This window comes from Etheostoma spectabile, chromosome 14 (assembly GCF_008692095.1).
Source record: "Etheostoma spectabile isolate EspeVRDwgs_2016 chromosome 14, UIUC_Espe_1.0, whole genome shotgun sequence".
Classification (NCBI taxonomy): Eukaryota; Metazoa; Chordata; class Actinopteri; order Perciformes; family Percidae; genus Etheostoma; species Etheostoma spectabile.
Window position 1 is genome coordinate 242,131 of NC_045746.1, and position 20,265 is coordinate 262,395.

The window sequence follows — 20,265 nt, forward strand, 5'->3', positions numbered from 1 at the left end:
TGTATTGTAAAGATTTCTACAATGTTTTCTTTCTGACCAACAAAACAACTAGGGGAAGGTTGCTGAGAAAAAGGATCTCACCTTGTCCATTTAGTAGCTGTTCCTTTTGATTATATCACATAATCTTCATCAACATGGGCAAAAAAAAAACAAAAGTGCTCAGAAATAAAGGGAAAGTTGAACACCTATGAAAGGATTTATTGACCACTAGACAAACTGCATCTGCAGATGGAGGTCATGTGATATGATAGAAATTTGACCTTGTGGTGATTTGCTGTTTTACTGAGTTGTTGCCGTTTCTTAGGTCAATGTCAGCAAAGGCCAAATTGTTGAAATAGTTAGCTAAAAGTATTGCATAAGCAACTGAAAGGGTTAGCTAAAAGAAGGCCTTCTGACTTAACAGTTCACATATTAGCTAAAGGTAATGGATAAATGGTTAAAACATTCATTTATCTAAATGTTGACAGCTCAGTTAGTATGAAAAAATGCACATTTTTACCTTTTATATAATGACTAAGTGCTATACGTTTGGAAGGGGCACGTAAGTTCATCTGACAGGGCTGTGGGGGTACGTCAGACCAAAAAGGTTGGAAACCACTCCATTAAGTTGAAAAGCAGAAACCGCCAGTTGTCAGGTTACTGTCCTTTGTAAAGCAACTTTAAATTGGTCTCTCGCCCAGTCAGTTTAAGGCTTTGTTACATTAATTCTATGTATCTTCTTGTGTCAGTTTTACCTGGTAACTTTTTTTTTGTAATTATTATTGTAATGTAATTTGCTGAAATGCATGCTGTGCACTCAGCCCCAATTGAAAATGAAAGTCTCCCTCAATGGGACCCGAGTTTTAAATAAAGGTTTGAATTGATTGAATTGAATTGAATGTAACTACGTCATAAGGGCGACTACAGGTACGTTCTCCTTTCCTCGTGAGAGTCCTAGGCTGCTGGCAATGTGGCGTCAGATTTGACTGCAACCGTGGATTACCCTACCATTTCTTTTGGTCTGAATGGGCAATAGAATGACAGTTGTTATCTACATACTTCGAGGTGGATGGAGCTCTTTCTCTAGTGGACTTTTCGTCAAAATGGTGAGTCACTTTTGACATTTTTATTTTGGCTGCTGGTGATGGCTCATATTGTTGGCAAGTTCTTTCATTGGTCAATCTGAGCTATGCTAATTTAGCTGCACTAACTTTTTTTAATACTGTCTATCTTAAGGTATTAATCGTATTAGTTAGCTTGAGAGTTTGAAATACTTCTCTGTCATAGCCTCACTCTTATTGCAGACCGTTGTAACGTTACTGGGGTTTCCATGCAGTTTAGTGTCCAAATATTTCCCCTACGGCCACGCCAAGACCCGCCGATTGGTTGGGGTTAGGCGTTTGACCTCCATGGTTAGGGTAGGATAGCGATTGGTCCGGAGATAGGACCTGTACACATGGGGTTACGTTACGGGGAATTTGCGAAACTGTACGCATAACTGGTATTGGAGTGAAGTATAATGTACAGGGTTTAAAACGTTTGTATTTTCATTATTGGTCAGTAATAATAACCACAGTAGTAAAGACACTTGAATTTGACATTTGGTGTGCCATGCTTTTTCGCCTTCTATTGTATTTTCCGTTCATGGCCACTAGATGGCACCAGATGACCTCTGTAACTCTGGGCACCTCTGCCTGCAGGGTGCATGTGTCGTCATCATGGTACCTTACGTTAATCGATTTGAAATGATGTAGAATACAGTTTAGTTTAGACTTAGTCATTTTGCAACAATACATTTTTCACTAAAAGCAACAGAAAATGTATCTGATGAACCAAAGAAAACATGACCTTGGAAATGTTATTGTGTTCTTATTTTGCTTTTGATGATTCAGTTTTCAGTAATCAATGTGGGTTTTGGTTTTTGCCAGATTCTGGATTAAAATCAATACTTTTCATCACTCCGTTCCACTAGGGCGATCTGGCCTGTTTTCTACTATCGGCTTTAGATATGAGTAAGTAGAATCTATTTTAATTTTTAAATCAAGGTGATAAGGAGCATCTTTGAAGAAAAGTAAGTGAAAACAGGAAGAATCTTGGTATTACTTGGAGTGTTTGATGTGAGCTATTGCCCTTGATTTTCTTTGGCCTCACTGCACTGTATGTGATCAGTAGATGGAGACAGCTGGCATGGAAAACTTGGCTAGGATAGCCAGGAATATGTAGTTTTCTGTCAGAAATACAGAAATACATGCAGCCCTATAATGTGTGTACATTTAAAACCTTCTGATCAGGTATGTAATCCCATTCATGAAGATTTATCTGATGTTATTTTGTCATTTTAGATTTAGGTCAGTGCATACTTTGCTGAACACATTTTAGAGTCCATGATATTGGTGTTGTGCTTGTATTGGCCATGTGAGATCAGTAGGTGGCGCCAGCAAACCTCTGAACCGCTTTGCCTTTGTTGGCATCATATAGCTTTAAAAATGTAATTGTTGGTGTTCAGTCACCAAAGGTTTGTCTTTGAGATGATGGTTGGATTGTAAATACTGTCATTATCCAAATCAGTTCTATTCTTTTCTTTATTCAGAATGCCCAAATGAAATATGGCTAAATAACTGAAGGACTTTACGAACAAACAATCCCATTAAGACGTAAATATTGTAGAGGATGGGAAACAGTAACGCTTGGAAGTGATATTCCAAATAACCGTAGATTTTTACAGTTAGGATTTTTCGAAAATGTGAACTACGAAGCTATACATATTAAAGAAAGGGGGATACAGTTTTATTACAGGTTTTATTTTATCTTTTTGTGTTAATTTGTATCATTCAAGCACTTTGTGACTCTGTCTGTGAAAGGTGCTGTATCACATAAAGTTGTTATCATTATTGAGTAAATAATTTTAAATCAAAGTAGAGAGGGAAGATGTAGATATTCCTGGGTTAGTTAAACATCCCTGCTAAATATGAATGCTTAAGTGTTTCTCTACAGTAGAAAACCAGTCAAACAATGTATGCACCAACGGGGCATTCTTTGGTATGACGGGTGCATGTGCATTGGATCTGTATTGGCCATATTTCGTCAGTAGATGGAGCTTGATGACCTTCGATACTTGACTACCGATTCAAGTACCTGAGTAGAAAGTGTAAAACAACACAGGTAGTGTTGCTGAACTTTAGTGCATGCCTTTAAGATGAAGCACACGCTATTTATTTCTCACTCAGGGGTTATGACGAGAGAGAAGACAACAACAGTGAGCCAAATTACGAGTTATTTATATGAATTGGCTCCTTTTTATTGTAAGAATTTTAATTTTGTCTGCAAATGTGGATCAAAATAGACTTTAGACAGAGGAAGTTTGGTTGGGTTACTCAGTGTCTGTTGCAAAGATCTTTTTTCTTTTTTTTTTTTTAATTTTCTTTCAGTATCACCTTGCTTAAAACCTTTTTATGATTCTGTCCTCTCTGGTGGTGGCAGTGAGGGGACAAAGAAGAACATTGGTTCCATCGTGTGTTAGTCAAACTGGGACAAGCTGAGGCTGCAGGCTCCATGGGAAGGATAATGATGTGGAGCTCCTCGAGAAGTCCTTGTGTAGCCATGTGAGTGTAGAGGAGAGCGTGTCGAGAGGGTAATTGCAACAAAGACAAAGACAGCAACCATAACTTGTCCTCACTGTTAAACTGATGAAGAGAAAAGATGCTTAGAATCTCAGGTTAACCATTTTAAAGGATGTGGATGATACTCTATTTAGGATGAAGCTGTTTTTGTTTTAGCATTTTGAAAAAGAAAATCTATACCGAAATCCGTAATTAATTATTTGACCTGGTGAAAGTAGTAGATGCAATTTTTAGAAAAGTAAAGATTTTAAAATGAAGTATTTTAAGATGCATTGCTTCTTCACTCTTTCAACACTATCTCCTGCAGTTCTTCTGTGTGTATGCCTAGTATATGAAACATACATTCAAACATAACATAAACATAATATCTGACCATGAAACATGTTTCACTGCTTGCATTGCCTCTCTTACAACCATTGAAAGAGTCTCTGTGCTGTCTTTGTGTGATGTTCCACTATTTTATCTTGCAAAATCCTCTCAGCTTTCCTCATTGTCTTTTCTCCCAGAGACAGTACGCAGCTTAAATAAACACACACACACACACACACACACACACACACACACACACACACACACACACACACACACACACACACACACACACACACACACACACACACACACAATCAAATCAGTGTGACTTGCCGATAAGAACAGTATATGGTTAACATAGACAATAGTTCTGAAAATTGGCTATTTTATTTTTTTCAGCTTAGAATTGTCACGAGTCTTTGCCACGATTTTCTTTCTCATGAAGTGTAATGTTATTGCACACATGAACCATGACAAAACAAAACATATTGGCAGTACCCAACGAAGATCTGTTTTGGCACCTACAGCACATTGTGCATCACCATGAGCCTGTGAACAAAGAGGTTTTAATAAAGAAACAACACTGGCCATTTAAGTACAGCAGGCTACCAAATATAGTGACATATAACACATTGAACTAAATATGGCCCTGAACAGGGGTGACTCGAGATCACAGGCAGGCCATATATATATATACACACACACACACACACACACACACACACACACACACACACACACACACACACACACACACACACACACACACCCCAGTACTTTAAGTTTTTGTGCTACATCACTTTAAAGCTGTGCAACTCCAAAAGTAATGCTAGTGCAGATTAAATGATCATCACTTTTCATTCTTTTGTGTCCCGGCAAATCTTTTTCCAGAGCTCTTTTATTATCCTCATTTGAAACTAGAGCTTCCAGAACTGTTTCTTCCGAACCATGCTTCCTGCAGCCTTCCTCCTGTGACAGAGAGCTTTCCCAGATTTCTCCAGCTTTCTGTCTTCGACTGCTCTCAAATCAATCTGGGATTAGGCTTGATTACGCGGATATCCCTTTGGGACGCTTTATTTCAATGAATTAGTCGAGTGAGTGAACAGAACTGCAACAGAACGATATTTTGTACCAGCCACATAAATTATGCATAGTCTGTGGATATCAACCAGCCTTGATCATCTTTTTTATGGTTTGAATTCAGAGTAAGAAAAATTGTTAATTGCCAGCCTTGTCACATATAATCTTGGCTGTGTTTGATGTAAAATAGCATCTATATGTTGGTTATTTATTTAGGTGGTGATGGAAATGCTGTGCATGATGAAACGGAGACCTAGATAGAATGTTTGTGTGGTGTTTTATGTTTTGCACTTCATGGTTATTGCTAGAATAATGCCAAGATGAGAGAGTAAGAAATTTCATTGATTGCACAGAAACCACTGCATTTTGTCTTATATTAATAATGTGTATCTGTGCAGCATATATACAGATCCTATAGCGTTATGTAGTTTTATTTATGCATTTTCTTTTCACGGTTTCATTCTCTTTCTGTGCCTCATGTTCAAAGCTCATGTGATGTTTCAGTGGTGTACGATTAAGAAATAATTGGGCAGCAGAGCACAGCACCTTTTCAATTCTGTGCCCTTTCAGTTGAATTTGAGGGGCTTGATTGTGAGTAATAAGCAGTATTAATGTGTTCTAATTAAAGCTGACCACGCAGATAGTGTTTGTGACAATAAAAAAAGTTGATAATGTGGCTTCATAGCTAGCTGAGGATAGACACATTTTAGACATAATTTCACTCAGGACATAATTTAATTCATACGCATTTCTGAGTCACTGTTAAAAGCCTATGGATGTTCAAATATGATTGACATAATGTATGTGTGTTCTTTGATCAGCGAATCCAGGGAATCCCAGGGCTTGAAATATTAAAAAATGCAAATTGCATGCAACAATTTGCATATGGCAGTATTTAAAACCTGTGTCCTCGCCTAAAGAGGGTTTTGTAGTAGACAGAAGAGCGAGGGATTATGGGTGGACACCCACCCATGTTTTGATCGCAGCACCATTGGGCAAGTCAGATTTCTGTAAACAATGGGCTTATCAAGAGGCTTGATGGTGCATTTAGTCAAACAGTTCCTTGAAGTGCTGTGACTAAATGCAAATTATCATATGGTTTCAGAGGCACTAAATATAAGACTCATCTTCTTTGCCCTTGAAATGAAAACAATTAAGGATATGAGAAACTTCTGTTGTGTCTTGTTGCTAAGCCTACTTTTCTTTTAATATTTACGTGATAGATAGATAGATAGATAGATAGATAGATAGATAGATAGATAGATAGATAGATAGATAGATAGATAGATACTTTTCATCAACAGAAGTAAAGTTAAGTGCTCAACCTACAGTGATTGCTGTGACCAATCGATTAGTATGACATGCTTAGCCATGTCCTGCAGCGAGGGGCTACACTGTTAGATTAAATGCTGGCTAGATCCTCATCAGGAAAAAAAAAAAAATCAATTCTTGTTGTTAAGGGTGAATAGTGTCCGAGGGGGGTTGGGGATGGAGGATTGTAGAGTCACTTTACATGGTGTGTCCTAGGCTGTTTGCACTCTGGCGCCTGCTTGTATTGACCTGAATAGGAAGCCTGGGAGGAGGAGGAGGAGGAGGAGGAGGAGAGAGAGAATTTGTCACCGTAGTTCTTCTTCACTCCCATGTCACCGTTCACTTACACTGACTTTGGATTGCATCCCAACAACCATGCAACTCTTAAATGAGCAAGGCACCACAGAGCAGGTACTGTAGTGTAATGTGCACACATTTCCACAACTTTTTTAAAATTTACACATTTTAGTTTGGGAATACATAATTACAGTTGAACTTCATCAATACACCTTTTAATGTTGTTGTTGGAATATACAGAACCTGAATTACAGCGTGCTGGATGTTGTGCACAGCTGAACATCAGACAAAGGAACACATAATCAAATTTCTGTGTTTGGATGAACTCATTAGACCATTTTGATATAATTTATTTAATTTGTTGCATATTTATGGAAAAAACTGCAATTTCCTAATTTAAACACTGACAAGCAGTGGGTCCATTTAGTTGTATTTTCTTTTCATGAAGCAGAAAATCAAGTTTTAACTCCTGCTGCTTTAAACCACGGCGTTTGGGCTCCATTTTAATTTATGTATGAATGTGTGTGTAAAAATATCTTATCTACTTCTGCATGCTTTGGAATTCTATCAACAGTGTGTTTATGTGACAAGTGTGTATATGAATTGCAGATAGCAGACAAATATAGGGCATTCACAATAGAGATGTTCTGATACGATACCAGTATTGGTAAGAAAATCTACGTTAAAGTAGTTTGTTGTTTTTCCTTTTATAACTGACACATTTTTCTAACACTAGTATGCTGTTGTTAAAACATTATATTATAAATAACCCACTGGTATCTGGTCAGTACTTGGTATCAGCCGATATGCAAATTCAGGTGTCAGCCTTGGTATTGGGAAGCAAAAAATGATATCGGACCATCTCTAAATCAAAATGCAATTTTTTTTTATCAAGTATTACTCTTTTCCAACTTCTTTTGGTGCAAGACCTGCAAACCTCACAAAGCTACACTACATTAAATCTCACAAACACAGTTTATATTGTGCAGCAACTTAAAGACACTGATCATTAAACAGTAGGGAGTGATTTCAGAATCAGATTCAGCTTTATTTGCCAGGTATGAGTACACATACGAGGAATTTGTCTTTGGAGCATCGTTACTCACACTGTGCTTGCACATACATATCAACCAAAACAGAAATATACACACTAATATATACACAATATATACATACTCTAAACAGAAACAATATAGAGGCATGAGTGCAATGAAGAGATCAATACAATTATTTAAATGTGCATAGTGCAAGGGTACTGGGATAAATAGTATTATGTTATTACATTACAATATGAACAGTATAAACATATGAACAGTTCTGAAAATAGGAAATGAGAATGATGAATAAATAAAAAATAATAAGTGAGATGTGAGAGTGGGAATGATGAATAATACTAAATAAGTGGAATAATACAGGTGCTTTATAGACAGTGTTACAGTGTTATTGACCAGAACTGAACCTGACACTGTGGGTCAGAAGTCAGCTGTTCATCAGAGAGATGGCTTGTGGGTAGAAACTGTTCCTGAATCTGTTGGTTTTGGCGAACAGTGCTCTGTAGCGCCTACCAGAGGGGAGAAGATGGAACAGGTTTTGTCCGGGGTGAGATGTGTCTGTAGTGATGGTTCCTGCCCGTTTACTGACTCTGGATGTGTATAGGTCATGAACGGAGGGCAGGTTGGCACCGATGATCCTTTCTGCAGTCCTAACTGTCCGTTGTAGTCTGCTCTGTCCAGAGTTTAGATTGCATCATGAATTTTGACTTGGAGATAGGTCTAGGGTTGGGCATCGTATTTTTTTTTTTATATATATTTATTTTGAATTTAACAGACAACATAATCCAAGGGAAAACATGTTAAAGTGTGAATACTTATATTATTTCCAACATGGTCCTTGGTGTTAAAAACATTTTACTCATGACAAAGACCTATAACAGGACAATGACATTTAACACAAATCATCCAAGGTTCAAGAGCATTGTAAAATCTGAAAATCACATAAAATAATCTGTCTACTCTAATTAAAAATATTGGTTACTCTATTCCATAAAAATGCCTTAACCTGATGATTTTGCGTCACTTGCAGTCTGTTCAAGTTTAACTGATAATCCACAGTATACTAGGCAGAACATGCATAACCAAAATGACATTGATTCAGTGGTACAATTTTCTTTTTTTCTTTATACATTTAGAAATTACAAATAGTGACAAACAATTACAAACAATACGGGAAGGCTGGGAACGAGTCCCAGGAACAAAAAACAAAGAGAATAGACGGAAGGGAGGGAAGACAAAACAACACACGCAGAAGCAGACAGACATAAGACCAGACACCTGCGCAAGTTAATGCAAAGGCTGTAGCATAGGGCTAAAGCCTGGACCTTAAAGCTTCAACCAGTAATTTCTTGATAGAAAAATTGAATTGCCTTGTACTGCGATACAGGAATTTCAGTTTACCTGCGCACTTTGATAACATTTTGTCAGCAATAGAGTTACAGGTCAATAACCGTTTAACGTTAACTCCAGATATATGACCATATATATGGCCAAGGATTGAACCCTGGGGAACCCCACAGGTAAAATCCTGAGGATCTGATATGGTCCCCTCAATATCATAAACTTGAGTCTTACAGTAAGAGGTGAACCATTTCATGGCAGTATTTCTGAAGCCTAAACTTTGTAGCTTTGATACTTCATCAAAGTTTTGTCGAAATAATCAAATAAATGAATAGGACAGGTCTGAGTACAATATGCTGCTCTAAATCCAGACTGAAGTTCATACAGTATATTTTGTCTTACAAGGTACTCCACCTGCTCATACAAAAGATGCTACCTTCAATATAGCTGTCAGAATTGATACAGGCCTATAATTACCAACATCTGATCTTCTATTTTTCTTAAAAAGTGGGACTACCCTAGCGCTTTTCGTGTCGCTTGGAAATATACCCTGACTTAAAGAAATTTATTACATGGTTGAGTACCCTAGAAATAACATTGGCACTGTCGCTCAGAAATCTGGATGGAATAAAGTCCTGTCCAGTGGCTTTGTTAATTGACAATGTGGATAGACACATTCTCACCTTCTCTTCTGAGGCACGGCCAATCTTAAAAGCATCAGGAGTAACACATTTGTTTTTATAAAAGTAGTTTACAAATGGTGGGCCATGTCTACCTGACACACTCAGCAACTTATCAACCAGACTGGCAGCAACTGTTGTAAAAAATTGTATTAAAAAGGAAAGCAACCTGCTGTTTGTCAAAAAATCCTCTCAATGACTAATCCAATATTACCAGACTTATATTTTGATTTTCCTTTAAACCCATATCAGTGAGAACTTACCATAGATTTTTGGGCTGATGTGAGTTTGCAGTAATAGCATCAGCATAAAATTCAGACTTTGTTTTTTGTACGTTGTAACTAGCCTCATTATGGAAGTATATGTTTTTATCATAATCACAAGTCAAAGTTTAATTCTTTAACTTTCTGAACCATTTATCGAGTTGACTAATGAGATCCAAAATGTCATATAAATTGGACTTCTGTTTAATTCTGGTTTCCTTCATTGGTGCAACATTATCAAGAGCACCTTTAAAGTGCTGTTGAACAAAGTCCAAGCCCTATCAACAACATTGTTTCCTATAACATCTGACCAATCCCTCCTGGAAAGCCTTTCTTTAAATTCCTCTGCTGTGTAATGTTTTGTGTGCAAAAGGTGACGTTATGGTCATTTAAAGCAATATCAAGGACGCCTGATTTAGAAATATTTTCACATTCTGAAACTAGTATTAAGTCTAAAAGGGATTGACTATTAACAGACACTATATGGGTGGAGTTGAAACGGGTTACGTGCTTATTTCAGAGATAACAGGAACATTTTAATTTTGATTTAATGGTGCTTTACACTTTTAGTGGACTTTTTCAAAGGAAAAAAAAATGATGTGCTATGTGGCTGCAACAGCGCCTGGAAGTACAGTGTCCACCAAGAAAACCAAAACTGTGCGTGTTAAATTTGAAACCGATTAGATTTGAAAGGATTGCACACTATTCCAAAAAAGAAACCATTCTATTGGAATCATCATTTCTGAAACCATTCCAAGTTGGACCCAGTTCTCAATGACCAATCCTAGAAGAGTCCCAGTCCAGTGTACTTCATCCAGCCAGGTGCAGAAAGTGTTCATGTTGACGTCTCACTGAAGAAGTACATCCATAAATAATTTTAGTTGGTCAGAAGCTGATCCAATCATCTGCAGTATACTTTTGGTTTACCACCATTAACGACCCTAATGCAAGTAAATGCCTGTTGAGTCTTACCAGACCACACTGAGCACAGTGACATTTACGGTCTGGCATGTGTGAGGATAGTCTCCCGCAGCTACAGTGTTTAGAACACATAAGTCATGTGTAGTTGCTGTTGTTCGGAACTGCCTGTCATAATGTTGTGTCATTTCAGCAAGTAGACACAGCTAGCTGGAAAATAACTAATTAGGTAGCATTACAACACCATACATAGAAACAAATCAAAGATATGCCTGTAGCCCAACTGTGAATGGGCCAATCTTCAGTCATTGCTTTGAACATGTTTATTCTTGTAGTCTATTCAAAAACAATGTAGGAGAAAAAATAATGTTAAATGGGTGTATTAACTTTTTTGACTGTTGTATTTGCCTACCAGAACCCTTGTCCACAGAACAAAATGAACAATCACCAAAACTTCAGTAGAAGAGAAGAGATTCAAATGAATATGCTCCATTGTCAATTACATCAAAAAGTTCAGCACTGGTAGTTTTGTCTGTTCCTCTGCTCTACGGGAATGATATGGACCTCTGGGGGATGCGCTGATGGTTTCTTCACTGACCATTGGTCCTTTCTCACTGGACTTGATGGATACATTTTTTTTTCTTTTTTTTTTTTCAAATGTGGAGGTGGTGTGACCTACAGTAAAATTTGACCTCTGTTACAAAAGTGAACAATAATGTAGACATTAGAATTCCCTCTGGTGCCCCAAAGCTACTCTGCAGCATGTCTAACACACTGTATAAGGAGTGTTCTTCTTTTCTTTTTTTTCTTTTTTTTTTTTTTTAAACCATTAATCCAGTGTTGAGTATACTGTAATTGCCAAAGCTTCATGGCCAGACTCAAACAGGAGATGCTGCAACCATATAATCAACGTCCTTAGTTTGAGTTTTTAACATTTATGTAGAAAATTCTATGTACAGTAAAGTTTAAGCAAAACTGTATAGTTGTGTGTGTGTATATAATAGCAGTTAAACAGATTTTGTCAAAATATGTCACATAAAAAGCAGTTTATTTTGACATAAAATCTTGATTTGCAATTCAAGTGCATAATACTGAAATACTGAAAATCCCCATGTATACATTGTGAAACCCCCATGGAACAGGACTCACTTCTACTTGTGTATGTGTCTGTGAAAGGTAAAGCCCTGTGATTTGTTTTACAGTCCCTATTTTCATAAACCCTTAAAGCATTCTAATAAAATAATCTAGTATTTGTGAATATCACCCTCTACTATAGGTCTACTTTCAGGCAACCACACACTTTAATATGTCTAAAAAATAATGAAAAAATTGTCTTATTATGATATCTCACAATCTGGTATTCTCCTCTCTACTCTGAAAAGCTTACACCCCCTTGATTCCATGATTATCGAGGACAAAGAGGGAAGGACTTCACTGTGTGCTAGTTTTTGAATTGTGTTTCTGAGGCAACAAGGAGATTACTACTGTACTGCAGCAAGAGCCCTAGGTGCTGCTGGTGATGCCAGATAATTATGCATAAACAAACCTCCAGAAAAGGCGTGGTGCCAAGGCTCTCAGGCCATATCATATGGCAGAAGTAACCCAATAAGAACACAAAATAGCCTTTCTGCATAGTTAGAATTTTAATTGGCCTTTCCCATATTTTTTTTTTTTTTAAATACAATACTTTTCTTACAGTTACAGATAAATTAACAGTCAATTAGGTTTTAAAACTATATTATAAACGTATCACATTATGTCTCCAAAGTGATGAATACCGTAAACCCTGTTACTTTTTATAATTATTGAAGTATAGAGGAGTGTATGTTTTTTGTCTTTTTAAAAGCTTGCAGATTAATTAAACTTGTTTTTGTCAATTAATTGTTTATATTAGCCTACAACTTAATTAATTAGGACATATTTTGAAAAGAAATACATTATACTTGTATGTGAGAAAAGTGCTTGGGATAATAAGAATGCTATTTTCTTTAGAATTGTTTAAAAGGCTCCTCAGGGCTGATATGTTTTTAAGCCATCAAACAATCAAATGTAGCTCTATCTATCTATCTATCTCTATGAATAATATTTTAATTTTTTTTCTGCTTGATTTAATTGAATCTCCTGCAAACAATTTGTCATTTGCCTTTTTCATGTTTTTACTGGCAATTAATGTCTCACAGTATGCAAGGTGCGTTTAAACCTGCGAGTCAACTGAAACTGCTGGGAAGTGCTTGTTAACAAGTGATTTATGAGTCTGGCTTATTACTGTGAGATTTCATTGATTTTTTTTTTAAAAATTGCCCACCCCCGGTTATTGTGTGCTTTTCACAGTAGAAGTCGAGAGGTTGGTCAAATCTGATTTACTTAATGTTTAATGAGTTTTGTTATAAATCTCAGCAGTCACAAACCCATAGACTGTTTCTGTAGCGGAGGAAGATGCAGTTACACATCCATACCAACAGACAGTAGAGAGTATTGAAACACCCAGGGAAAACCTTAAACTCATCTTCCTCTTCTCAGTACCCAGTAGTTTGTACCCTTCAATTTCCCTCGCTGACTTCATGCTTGCCTTGTCCAGAAAAACTCTTCCCCTTCATCGTAGTGTGGGGGATCTCCAGAAAAACCAAACGATAGGTGGAGAAGGACCCGCTGGGGTGTGGGATTGCTTGTAGAGAAGCACCCGAGCGCTCGTCTGCAGGATTTGTTTGACTCGAGTAATTGAAAGTGTTTTAAACTATTATAGCAACTGGAGGGCTTGTTTAAATGTCAAGCTGCCAGTCAAGCGGGTGGGCCAAAAGCCCGAGCCCGTCAAGGCCTGTCAGTCAATGGAAACGAGAAGTGTCGGCTTAATGGATTTCTCCACATCGCTTCGTGTACGCAGCCAGCAGAGCTTGGAGGAGGGGGAGGGAAAAAAATAAAAATCAATGCATTGTCATGTGTGGGTGTGTGAGCCATCAAACGACCAGGTGGATTGGAACTGTATTTTCCTCGTGTCGATGTTGAGATGCAACACTGGGAGTGAGCAGAGGTGTTTGAGTGCATATGTGTGTATTTGTGTCTGTGTGTGTGAACGCCTTGTCTGTATCTCTTACACCAGTCTGCGTGTCTGTGTGTGTTGCAGTTGCCTAAGAGGAACAGGCTTTCTGAGATAGACAGACGTTCTCTGCTTGTCTCCAGGGGCTTTTGTTGTGATTTGAGGTGTAAGAGGGGTCACATCACCCTACAAAACAAGTTTTCTTTTCATCCCGTATTCCCTCCACAGGTAAAAATCTGCCTTTTTTGACTGCGAATTTGTTCTGTGGTTTTCACAGAATCTTACACTTATCAGCCAGACAGACACTGCTTACTATTAGCCTACAGGCCTAGTGAATCAGACGCTTTGTAAGTAAATATGGTTATACATTTATCTGCTGAAATCAATCAAATCTAATTAACACACACAAACACACACACACACACCAAATAATTAAACAAGAAAATATTTGGCAGAATAATAGGGCTGAAACGATTCCTCCAGTAACACGAATAATTGGATTACTCAAAATCCACGATGCTAAATTCTTTGCCTCTAAGCTTTGTTTAATCAATTTAACTAACGATGTATTGCTCTCCGTGTTTCCACACGAATGATTATTACTGCCACACAACAGGCTGACGTTCTGTGGACACGAGACTAACGCTGCAGATTACGAATGAAGGAAGAGAGTGAAAATAGTGAGGGGCTAAGAGAAGAGAGGGCGAGAGAAAACAACAGAAAGTTTGGGATCCTTTTTAAGCTGCAAAAAACAAAAACTCAATACAGTGTGTCTATTGTAAAATCAAACTAGCTTACCATAATAGCAGGGCGTCAATGCTATGATCTCAGTAGAAAAATCAGTCTACTCCTCCAAACCCAACACGAGGTAACATTAACGTCTGCTGATCTCATCCACTGCGCTGTTTTACACAACTACAGCATGCTACTCTGCAAACAGTGATGTTTTACAACAAGCTAAAAAGAAAAGATCTTTGTAGTCTAACTGTTCTAATCTTGAAATTTGAACAAATTCTTCTAAATTCAACTACTGCTGGAGACAACCAGCCATTCATCCTTAATCCTCATGGATGCTTAATATGCATATGAAGGACGTCATCGGTAGGGGTGGGAATCACCAGATGCCTCCCAATACAATATTATCACAATACTTATGCCACAATATGATATTATTGCAATTTTAAACATATTGCAATATTCTGCGATATCTAACTTAAAATTTTTCCCCATCTCCCCAAAAGGGCTTAATCAACATCTTTCATCTAAAAAAGATAAACTTTTTAATATCACTTAAATTTTATTGCTACAAAATGGGATTGGCAAGCAGACAAACTGACAATACATACTGTATATAATAAAAGATTGATACTTTACAGTATTGCCACTTTTTTTTTTTCTTTCTTTAGACCCCACCCCTAGTCACCGGACTATGCCGGTGATGTCTGCATTCTTCATTCTCAGTATTAGCTTTCTGAATATGTGTCCCCCAGAACAGTGTGGTTAAATAGCCCTGCTGTAAGTTTTGTAGAAGTACATTTACCTTTTGCATTTTGGACAGTACTTTTGCATATCCAGTGTAAAGAGCCAGAGGCATGAAGGGGAAGGGCGCGAAAAACATTTACATTTGGGCCACCAAAAATGTACTTTTGCTAACAGAATAAGGGGCTTGGAGCATCTATCCCTTTTTATTGTATGCAATAAAGGCAATACAAATTATCTATTGCTGTTTACTATAAAGCCAAATTATTTATTATCCAATTAATCAATGGAATAATTGGTAGAATACTTGATTGCTAAAATGTTAGATGATACTTTGACTATAGATACTAATGACATGCAGTGTTCCTTAAGATATTCAGTTTGCAATGAAAGAAAACGGAGAAAGAGCAAATCCTTACAGTTAAGAAGCTGGAACCAATAACCTTTTAGTGGCATATTTGCTTGATAAAGAACTCAAATGATTAATTGTTGATGAAAACCTCGGGCCAGCAGACTTAAAGATCTTACATTTAAGTTTGGATTTGGTCTTTAACACTGTAATTTCCCAAACTTGTCTCATCTAAACTGGTGTGTGAACAGATGAAAGTTGTTTTCTGATGGATGTCTTTCCAGTATTGCAAGGCACAGACACAACAGGAGTAAAGCATTCACATACAGACACCTTGCACACAACGCCCCCGCCTTGTGAGTGCCTCAGATGTATTTATTTTATCATTTCTAGCCTTGGTTGCAGCGAAAGGCTGCCGTTGCACGTACCTTCGCTTCATCTCACTACCACCTTGTGTGATTTATAGCCAGCAGATCCGGCTCCAGCGCCATCATTTTTAACCGCCCCGTCTTTTATCTCCACCAAATGATCGTATTAACCACAGCCAAAGACTAACACAAGGCAGAGGGAGATGTCTGTGTTGAGCTAAACCAGACTACACTCTGAAAGGCTTCAAATCATTTCACCATGTTGAGAGCGAAAAGTGGTAATTACTTGTAATTGGGGCTTCAAAATTTTCTCTCGCTCGTCCCTCTTTTGCTAAATTGGATGATTTCCTTTTTTTTCTGCAGGGTTGAGAGATACCTCAGAACCTATGGGGGGGGGAAGAACAAAATTGAAAACAGTTTTGAAATGTATTGTATTGTTGTTAATGTGCTTCCCCTTCACATGCTTTCACACACATGCTCTCTTGTCCGCCCTCTAAGCCTTAACATGTTTGAAAGAGTTGTTACTATGCTGCTACATTTTCTTTTTGTGTATGACTGCTCTGTGGTATTTGTAGCTCATCTTTTATGTATTGTTATGTGTTAAAACAAAAACATCTCTTTCCTATGTTTCCATTAGCATCCCCCAACTGGATGGTTATAAGCTATAACATGGCTGAATATTTGCAAAGTTGAATGTGCAAAGCTGTGTGCTCTCAGTGTGAATGTTATTTTTTTTAATTTATTTTTTTATGTTCATACATACTGTATGTAGATCAGTTGGCCACTTGGTTCAAATTCTGTCTTTGTAGTGTTTTGTTTCAGTCAAAATCATTTCTTTTGTTGCTCTTCCTAGGGCTGTAGCTATAATTTGTTTTTCAGTGATTCATTTTCATTTTTTGATTAGTTGGAGCATTGGAAAAAAGTGAAGAATTCCTTTCACTGTTGTCCAGCACCCAAAATGACGCCTATAAAATAGCTTGATTTGTCCAACTGACAGTCTAAAACCCCTTCTCTCTAACATTTGACATTGAGTATAACACTAAAACAATCGCTGCCTAAGAATAGAATCACTAAAACTTGATGAAACAAGACTCTGCCAACATGTTGTATTAGCAGTAACATTTTGTAGCAATGATCCCAGTTCTGTCTGTGCGATGCAGAACATGGTCAGCAGAATTTTTTTAATCATAGTAAGTCAAACAACTTATTCCAACACAGAAACAGATGGTTTTGAATTTGCATTGCACAAAATGTACATACACTTTTGTGATTACTGTGAATGTGTGCATAAATAATTAACTTATTTAACACGGTTTTGAAGGGGAACTTGCTATTTTACAAAAGAACAGGACATCAAATAATTGCTGTATTGCTCATCTTCCTGTGTAAAAGAGAGACAAGGAAATTAGTGGAAAAAAGGGGGGGGGGGGTGGCAAACTAAAAGCAAAGAAGACAGTCAAAGATTTGATATAGTGCTGGAGGAGTTTTTCCTTCTTGTTTCACTGAATCTAGCAGTGGTGTCTCAGCAATATTTTAATCGTGCTCTAGCATAGAGTTGCTGTTATTACATGTGTGTTCCGCTGTCTCTCTCTCACACACACACACACACACACACACACACACACACACACACATGCATAATAACACACACACACACACACACACACACACGCATAATAACACACACATGGAGAGGAATTGTGAACAGCTGACCTTGTGTAACGTTTTTAGGTTATAGAGCTGCAGCTAGAAGCAGACAGTGTTCTGCACTGGTGTGAAACTAATGGTAAAGAACACAGAGGTTCTACGCTGAGTAATCCAATTTGACCTTGTCTATGAGAAGACTGTTCATTGAAGAACATTCTTCTAAGTACGGCTCTGGCAGAACATCTCATGACCCACTTTTTAAGGCTCTGAGCTGACAAGCTGAAAAACACAGTCTAATGGCAATCAGGGAGAAAAAATAGCAAAAAAACCCTCAACTCAACTTTGTAAAATCTTTCTGTAGCCCTAACTCATTTCTCTCATTTAATATTAGATGATGTCATGATTTAAAAAAAAAAAGTTAAAAGAAATGTTAAACTGCAAAGAGAAACTCCCCTTTAGAGGAAATGGGAATAGCTCTGTATATTTGATACACCTTATGGCTTTGTGGACATCATTGCCTCTCACTCGCCATATGCTCAGTCTCACTTTTTCCTCACACTGTACGACTGTGTGAGGCTGAAAGAAAAGGGCTCACTGTGTCCTGCCAGCAGTGGAGACATCAAAAGCAACTATTTGGCAGAAGTTGGGGGGCTTCAGCACATAGGATTGCTGCAGGAATAACATAGGGTGAGATGTTATTATTACAAGGCTGATTTAGGACTATTATGGAGAAGCTCTGTGGGGGTCTTTAGTGCAATCCAACCTGACACACACATCACATCACACATATTGACCTCACTGGCACACATTCACAAAAGCAACTTAGAAAATACACACAACAACATAGCATGTGTTGTCTTAGATTCCCAGTATGCAGGAAATACTGCAATAACCACGCACGCACACGCTCACACACACTTGAAGGGAGATAGATTTGTGCACTTAAAAGGGCGGGGTGTGAGGTTGTTTGACGACGAGTAAATCACATATGACAGAACCCAAACTCAGCCGAGGTGTATCTCTTGACACAGTGTGATGTGGCGCGCCCTAATGCATTACTGTCGTGTGTGTGTGTGTGTGTGTGTGTGTGTGTGTGTGTGTGTGTGTGTGTGTGTGTGTGTGTGTGTGTGTGTGTGTGTGTGTGTGTGTGTGTGTGTGTGTGTGTGTGTGTGTGTGTGTGTGTGTGTGTGTGTGTGTGTGTGTGTGTGTGTGTGTGTGTGTGTGTGTGTGTGTGTGTGTGTGTGTGTGTGTGTCAATGTATGTGTATTTGTGTATGCATCTGGGACCTCTTTACTGCGATGTTGTGAGCAGCCAATCATTTCTTCCAGTCTAATTAGCACACATGTAAATTCAGGGTTATCGTGGAGCTCATCCAGGGACAACCAACTGCGACATGGCAACTGTGCTGTGTATATGTGTGTGTCTTTGTCTGTGGGCGCGGGGTTGTGTGGTTCACTGAGTTTACACATAGATAATACAAAGAGTAAGAGGGGTGTCTGCCTCTGGTGACCAATGAAAAAGGGCTTGTGTTGGACCCCCCTCTGCCACTTATTGTTTGACCGACCATCATTGACCTTGTTCAGGGCACTATTATCACCATCATCACCACCAGCAGCCACCAAGCCGATTTCCATCTTTGCTGTGCCAGATTTACTACACACAATTCATTTGGAAAAAATATATAACCTCAGTTGAGTCAGGGTGAGAATTATTTCAATTTTTTGATGACAGTATGACACAAGTTAAACAATTGTTAGCTACATTTCTATAATGCTAGTACAAGATTATTCTTTTTTTAAGATTATTTTTTAGGGGTTTCTGCCTTTTAATTTTTGGCAAGACAGGGGAGAGAGGGAAAAGACATGCAGGAAATTGTCACAGGTTGGATCCTGGACCTCTGCGTCGAGGCAGAAACCTCTCAGACTCTACACGTGCGCCTGCTCTACCACTGAACCAAGCTGGCCACTGTGTTTTTGTTTGTTTGTATAAAATAAAAAATATTAATTTAACAATTTATTTAGCTATAGGAAATTTCACAATTTTTTCCTTAGTAAACACTGTTGACGTACAACTGCAAACGGAATTGGGTGGTATGTATCACACCTATAACAAGACATTGTTTCTAGGTTGGCACCTGGGGGAGGGGCAGGAAAGGATAGAGGGACGCTGGATCAGAGGGGATAACGACAGGAAGAATAAACACATGAATAAATAACAGCAAAAGGCAAACGGAGCCCAGCCATCAGTTCGATTTGGCTGAGCCTCGTCTCTCGCTTGCTCGCTCACAGCTGGGAAATGCACGGGAACTTGGTTTGGTCGAAGTGGAAAAACAAAAATCTCTTCGAAACATTGGACCCAACTCTCCCGTGTGGGTGTGTTTGTGGTGTGTGGGGGTTGGTGGTGGGGGTGGGTGGGGGGTGTGTGTGTGGTGGTGGGTGGGGGTGTGTGTGGTTGTGGTTGAAGATGCTGAAAAGAAGAGATTTATTTGAAGTTCAGCCCTGAAGAAATATACATTTTGATAAATTAAACTGGATC

At 38.2% G+C, this 20,265-nt stretch overlaps 1 protein-coding gene across 1 annotated transcript in view; it reads left to right on the plus strand.

The window, feature by feature from the left end:
- The first annotated feature begins 920 nt into the window (after positions 1–920).
- tshz1 (teashirt zinc finger homeobox 1) overlaps positions 921–20,265 on the plus strand; it is a 154,569-nt gene continuing 135,224 nt past the window's right edge. The window contains exon 1 of the mRNA XM_032535272.1: positions 921–1,085. The gene's annotated coding sequence lies outside the window, so the exon portion shown is untranslated. The remainder of the gene's footprint in view (positions 1,086–20,265) is intronic.